Consider the following 7,598-nt stretch of genomic DNA (forward strand, 5'->3'; position numbering starts at 1 on the left):
GTCCACCTGTGAACCATGGGTTAGTTTTGCATAAATCTCTTTAAAGTCATCATCGTTAGCATATTGTTTAGCATAACTCTCAAAAGATAATGAAGCATTATGCAAAATAACATAAGCAGAAATAGGAGTGCGAGATAGCATATCGACTACTTTATTGCTAGTTCCCTTCTTATACTTTATTACCAGATGAAAGTGTTGAAGAAAACCCATCCACCTGAAATGACGAGATTGTTGCAACTTGGTTTGTGACTGAAGGTACTGCAAGGGATAATGATCTGTATGGATGATGGTCTCCTTGCCGATCAGATAGTGTTTCCACTTTTTCACACTCTGCACCAAGGCATAAAGCTCCTTGTCATAAGTGGGATAGTTTATCACAGCCTGAGAAAACTTCTCAAAATGGTAACATATGAGCTTCTTTTGCTGCATCAGTACAGCTCCCATGGCATAACCGCAGGCATCGGTTTCGATCTCGAATGGCTGTTGGAGATCTGGTAAGGCTAAGACTGCCGTGGTGCTGACCTTTTCCTTCAATGTTTCGAAGGACTTTTGTTGTCTTCCTCCCCATTGGAAGACCTATTTCACACTTGTCAATGTGTGTAAAGGTGTTGCAATAACAAAGAAATTGGCAATAAATCTCCTCCAATACTGGACTACACCTAAAAAGTTGTGGACCTCGGTTACAATAGAAGGCTTACGCCAATTTACAATTGCTTCAACTTTAGAGGGATAAATTCTTAACTGACCATGACCAACAATATGACCTAGGTAACCCAAAGGCGTTTTCCTAAACTCACACTTTGACAACTTTACATAGAGTTTTTCTTTTTTCAATACATCAAGCACTTTCTTCACATGACACACATGTTCATTCCAACTTTTACTAAAGATAAGTATATCATCTAAATATACAAGAACAAATTCATCAATGAAAGGCCTAAAGAGATCATTCATGACCCTCATAAAAGTGGTTGGAGTGTTGCAAAGTCTGAATGGCATCACCATCCATTCGAACAACCCCTATTTGGTCTTGAAAGTGGTTTTCCACACATCTTGCTCTGCAATTCGGACCTGGTGATAACCACTGCGCAAATCCAATTTGGTGAAATAAACAACATTATTTAACTGATCTAATAAATCATCTATGCATGGAAGAGGGTAACGATTTTTCACCGTGATTTTTTTTAGTGCGCCGTAATCCACACACTTCCTCCATGTGCCATCTTTCTTTGGCACTAAGACAATCAGTGAGCCACACGAAGAAGTGCTCGGCCTGATGACCCCTTGGTCCAACAATTCCTGCACCTGATTTTTGATTTCCTCCATCCCAATGGTCGACATCCTGTACATGCCAATATTCGATAAAGGAGCGTCATGTTGCAAATGGATTTCATGTTGCATTTCCCTCTTTGGAGGTAATCCCTTTGGTTCCTAAAACATCTCATCATAATTAGAAATTAATTCACATAATTCTTGTTTATGTTCCTGATCACAGCCCTGGAAAGCATCAGCTAATTCTGCCTCTTTTCCCCTTACAACCATAAGCATGCAACCCTTACTGGAATTCACCAGCCTTTTCATTTGTCCTGTGCTTACAAGGCTGGCATTGGTTTTAGTTTGATGAGCCCTTACTATATATTCTACCCCGTCTTTTGTGATTTGGTATTTTTTTCATGATGAAAGAATATTACCTTCCTACCATATAGATATGGACTCCCTAACACCATGCCGCAGATATCCAATGGGAGCACATCTAGTTCTACTTAATCCACTAGCTTACAAGCGATTACAAATTTTGCTTTACACTGCTTGGTTACATTCAATTTCTCTTTATCATGTATTCATCCAAGCGGGTAAGGTTTCAGATGTGGTCTTGTTTCTAAGCCGAGTTTCTTTACCAAGGATTCTACAATTAAGTTTGCTTGGGATCCAGTATCAAACAGATTTTCTACTTTAGTATGATTTACAACAACTCTGATATGAAATAGCTCAATTCTCTTTCAATCATTCGGAAGGGACTCGTTTACTGAACTAGTGCCTTCATGTAATTCATAATTAACATGAGGTGTAAGAGTACCTTTTGTTCCTGCTGCTGTGATCAACACTTCATCTCCCGAATCGGATCCAAGGTCTTGCTGTGTAGTTGCCACTATCTTCTGCTTTCCTTTTCCTCCATACTTCTTTGGTAGCTTTTCTAGATGTATTTTCTAACAGTGATCGTCACTGTGACCTTCCTTTTTACATTGATTGCAATACGACCTTTCTCCTTCATCTTTCTTGGTTGCTTCCATTTTCTTCTCCTTTCCTTTCCATTTCGCTTTAGATTTGCCATTGGGAGTTTTGAACGGTGGTTTTCTGGAATGATCATCTCTTTCATTTTTGCCCCTGTTCTCAATATGAATTGCCTTTACGTTGGCTGAGTCAATAGTGGTTGGTTCAAACAACAATAATGAATGCCTAATGTAACTATGTAGCGATCCAATGTACTTAGTTACTACTTCAAGTGTATCAAGTGCAATACCCAAATTAAGTGCTTGCTTTCTAAACTCCTCTGTAAAACTCTAAACATCCTGACCTTTGCCTTGCCTTAAATACTGCCAATTCATTAAAGCTTTTTGCTTGTATCCCAAGGGATAAAATTGTTCCTTTAATGTAGAAATAAAATTAGGCCATGAGGAAAAGAGGTTACCCACATTCTTACTGCTCTGCAATTTTCTCTCCCACCAAACGAGAGCGGTGTTGCTCAGCCGTAAAGAGGCCAGCTGAATCTTTGCCTCATCCTCCACAATCTGTTGAATACTACAGTAGACCTCAATCTACGTAATCCAATTATTAAGCTTCTCTACATTACTTTCACCATTAAACATGGGAAGATCAAATTTAACATCTAATTTAAAGAAGGGTTTCTTAGATGCATCCCTGGGATTTCTGTGATTATGGTGGTGAGAGGAAGAAGAACTTTCACTCGTGGAAGGAGAAGGAGGGGGTTCTTCTCCACCATTTCCATGTGATTAACCTTGTTCTTCTGTATTTCTCTCTTCGTCTTTCTCCATCCTTGAAAGCAACTGACCAACATTCTCAGCCATTGAAGAGAATGTCTTACGGAAATTGCACTCCTCTTCAAGACGAGCCTCGTCTTCCATGTTTCTCATTCGATGTGCACGCCCCGCTTCGAGATCGAAAATCTTTAGTTCCCCTTCGCCTCTTCGAATCCTATTTCTTGTTAGCATACAAACATGCAATTCACATCTAAAAATACCTACTCTGATGCCACTTGATCCAGGGATCATTTGCTTATAGATGTATTAAAAAAATCACATGTAGAAATTGAAGTTTAACATAGAAATTTAATGTGCACATAAGTGAAGAATAAGAAACATATAAGGCATGAAAAGAAGACAACAAGACTTGATAACTGAGTTCGTCCAACTTGGATACATCTCCGGGCCCTACTTGATCCATGGAGAGGCCTTCATTCATTAAATGGCATAAAAAGGAGAATACAATCATTAGTTACATAAAAAGGAGTCTTATATCTCCATTCTGAAAAATGGCTGAGAAAAGGAGAACTCAGATGGAGAAAGAGAGAGCACAACTATGTTCATGGCATTGAGAAGGGTAGAAACCATATAAAATTTTCCCAATTGAAACAAAATGAACTATCGGCCCTCTTGCGTTGCTCCTGCCTCGAACTACATGCCAAAATCCTCTCTCCCCGTACTTTTCCATGCTCATCAAGTTTTATAATCATCTCTTTTGTTACAAGCGCACTTAGATTGGAGGTCGGTGTGTTTATTATGGAAGTTGTTCGAACAAAACCCCGAAATGGCTCTTTTTCCGTTCAAAGCGATAATTCACAGAAAACACTAGAAAACCAGAAAAATCAGACTTCAAAATATATCAAATCGCGTCTATAAACCCATCGGGTCCGGCCTTTTATCATTCTCAGCATATCGCGTTGTCCATGGCCATTGTAGCAGGGAATATTCGATCACCGATGTGTCGATTCGCCGATCGCCGATATGTTGATCCGTCGATCGCCGATGTGCCGACCCGCCGATCGCCGATATTGCACCTCACGTATCAGATCAGCATGGTCTATGCCTTCTGTTTCTCTGATATCGCCCATCGCTTGCCCCCGATTGTGATTAATCAGAGATCGCTAATCTGGGGTTCCTCCCGCTAGCCTTTAATCTGCCCTTTTGACTCCTCCAATTGAGATTTGCCCTATAAGGCTTAAAACCCATTTTTTATAAAGAAAATGCCTCCTTTTTCAAAGGAACAAAGGCAGAGTCTTTGGGAAATAACTTCTTCATCCAGACTCGAATTGGAGTGTCGTTCACACCATTGGAATTAGGGCAACGAGCACTTCAATCTGATGTCAAGATACTTGCCTTTCTACTACTTTAAATTTTGAGCTTTTCCCATGCCATTGTGTCTGAAGATCCACCTGGATCATGCAGTGGGACATCCTTTGAAGACATGACAACCATCTGTATATTTTGAAGAAATTTCAAGGCCAAGATTCATCATTGTAAAGTTGTAAAAGATTCATTAGTAAAAGATTCATTAGTAAAAGTTTCATCATTGGAAGAGTCATTATTGTAAAAGAGTCAATCTTCCTAGAGTCAAAAAGGCATTATTGGGAGGTATAAGAGTCTCTGTTTGGATGATGTCATGGTTGGGTTGCAGGTCATAGTGTGATTGGGTGTTAGATCAAAATCATTGTAAATAATATTGTATAATGGATCATTGTCCCTGGTATGGGAAACCATGCTCTTGTCTCATTTCAGTCATTATAGGGTGGGAGGGAGGTGCTAGGCTGGTGCATGAAGTCGCCTATAGGTTGGAGCCAGTGAACACTTCAGGGTGGTAGGTTGGTCTAGGATGTTGGGGCATCCATTCAATTGACTACTGAAGAAACCAAGGCATTGGGGCCTCCTAAAGTGGGAGTTGGAGAAGAATGTTTTTCTAGAATTCTAGGAAGTTGTTGCTTTCATTTCAGTTGGGGTTGAAGATTAAAGAATTTATTATAAAAGTGTTTGGTTGTTTTTTACCCGGAGGGGGTTTTCCACCTAAAATTATTGTGTCTATTGTGTTCTTTTATCTATTTTTATTGCTACATAAAAATTAATAATAATTTAAGTTAACTAATTCTCTGAAAATATTTAAAAGTGCTAATTGCTAAGGAATACTGATTCACCCCCCCCCCCCCAGTATTTCCAACAATTTGTATCAGAGATTGGTTACTTCAATAGCAGTCTAACAACTGGAAGGAGGTCATGGAGTATACTAAGAATATATTTCCTTTGTTCAATGGAATTAACTATGCACTTTGGAGTGGAAGAATGTAGGTTCATTTGTTGGTGCAAGGACACGAAGTATGGGAAATTGTTGACAAATGCTTCACACTGACCAAGGATGAACAAGGTAAGAAAAATATGGTATATGATGCAAAGGCTAAAGATCTTATTATCAGTGGGCTTATCAAATCTGTTTATCTTAAGGTATTGAGTTGCAAAACTGCTAAAGAGGTATGGGGCAATCTTGAAGATATATATGCAAGTGACTCAAAGGTGAAAGAAGCAAAGCTTCAAATTTTCAGGGAAAATTTTGAGTAACTCAAAATGAGGGAAGATGAATATATTGCTTCATACTTTCAGCATGTTGATGAAACAACAAAGACATTGGAAGTTTTGGGAGAACCTATTGAAATGAAAATTGTTGTCCGTAAGATCCTCAGAACCTTGCCATCAAGATTTAACCCTAAGGTATCTGTCTTGGAAGATAGATCAAATCTGACCAATCTCAGCATGGATGAATTGCATGGAATTCTTACAGCATATGAAATGAGGACTGAAGAAGAGGATGGCACATCTCACTTAGAAACAGCGTTTTCTACATCCAAGAAGAATATTAAGGACAAGCAGACTCCGAAAGAAAAACTTGCAATTGTAAGGATGAGGAAAAGGAAGAATATGAAGAAAAATTCTCAGATAAAAAGTTTTCCTACTTCATGCAGAAAATGAGAAGAGGTATTAGAAAATCCAAAGGTAAACTTCCATTAATATGTTTTGATTGTGGTGAGGTTGGGCATTTTGCAGCCAAATGTCCTCACAAAATGAGGTTGTTATGAATGGAAATAAAGGTCATAGGAAGTTCAACAAGCAAGCAAAGAAGAAATGGTTTAAGAAAAATGTCTTCACAAAAGAAGATAGTTCCTCATTTGAAGAAGACAGTGATAAGGAAGAAGAATTCAATGGAAGAGTATTTTTTATTCCCAAGCACAATAAGAAAGAGGTACCTGACGAAGAAGGATACCAAGAAGAAGAATTGACTGAGTTTGAATTTCAAAACGAGGTAATAAGGGTTATCAAAGAGCTCAAGGCCAAGAAGAAGCACGTCAACACTCTTGAAGAGGAATTAAAGACAGAAAGGTAACATGTCCTAAATCTTAAAATCAAGGTTGAAGAATACAAACAAATTGAATAATAGCTCAGGAAAGAATTAAAGGAAAGCAACAAATAAAGAGAAGCGTTGGAAGTTGAAATCGTTTCTTTATGAAAGGAAGTAAAAAATGGAAAAACTCTTCAAAACTATGCCAACAGCTCAAAGACGTTCGATGAACTCATCAGTAACCAGCGATCATGTAACGACAAGACTGTTCTTGGTTACAAAGAAAAATTCTAAAAGGATTCATGTCCTTCTATAACAACCAAAGAAGATGGATATGCAAAATCTACCAAGCAGGTAGATCTCCCAACTAGATCAAGAGATCAAGATTCGCAAGAAAAACCTTGGAAGACAATTCCTCGAAGAAGATTTCCTCCTAGGTATCAACCTATCTTTTATGGTCATTTTTATTCATGTGGAAATTTTGGACATAGAGCTGTATAATGTCGCATGTATGTTTGGAATAAATATAATTCTAGGAGATCTCTCAGAAATGGATATTCCATAACTCAATAGAATATCAACAAATTTGATCATTTGAGAGATGATTCCAAATGTTACGAATGTAACAATTATGGGCACATGGATCGAGATTGCAGGAATAAGAAGGTCTGGAAAAGGAAATAGCTACAGGAAGACAAAGCAAAATCCTTTTTTTGAACAATCTGGCTTGTTGACTCCTTCATGTTTGTAGAGGAGGAGTCTATGTAGTAGTATATGGCACAAGTCTACGATTGACAAGAAGGTAGTTTGAACAAGATGGAAGTTTCATTACAGGTTCAGGGGGAGCAAAACAGTTGAAGGATTGCAAGTAACCGGGAACAAGGCAAGATTAGTCTGCGAAGGATATGCACAGGTTGAAGTAATCAATTTTCAAGAAACATTTTCTCCCGCTGCTAGAATGAAAGCTATTGGGATGTTTCTCACTTATGCTTACTCGGGAAAAATCAGGGTCTATCAAATGGATGTTAAGTTAGCTTTTCTAAATGGTGAATTGCAGGAAGAAGTTTACATTGAACAACCCGAATGTTTTCTGCTCTTTGACAAAGAAGACTACGTTTGTATATTAAAGAAGGCTCTATATGGTCTCAAGCAAGCTCCTAGGGCTTGGTATGCTCATATTAACAAATATCTACATCAACAGG

Source organism: Pinus tabuliformis, chromosome 1_2 (genome assembly GCF_031772625.1).
Source record: "Pinus tabuliformis cultivar Carrire ecotype Pingquan chromosome 1_2, CPIR1, whole genome shotgun sequence".
Lineage (NCBI taxonomy): Eukaryota > Viridiplantae > Streptophyta > Pinopsida > Pinales > Pinaceae > Pinus > Pinus tabuliformis.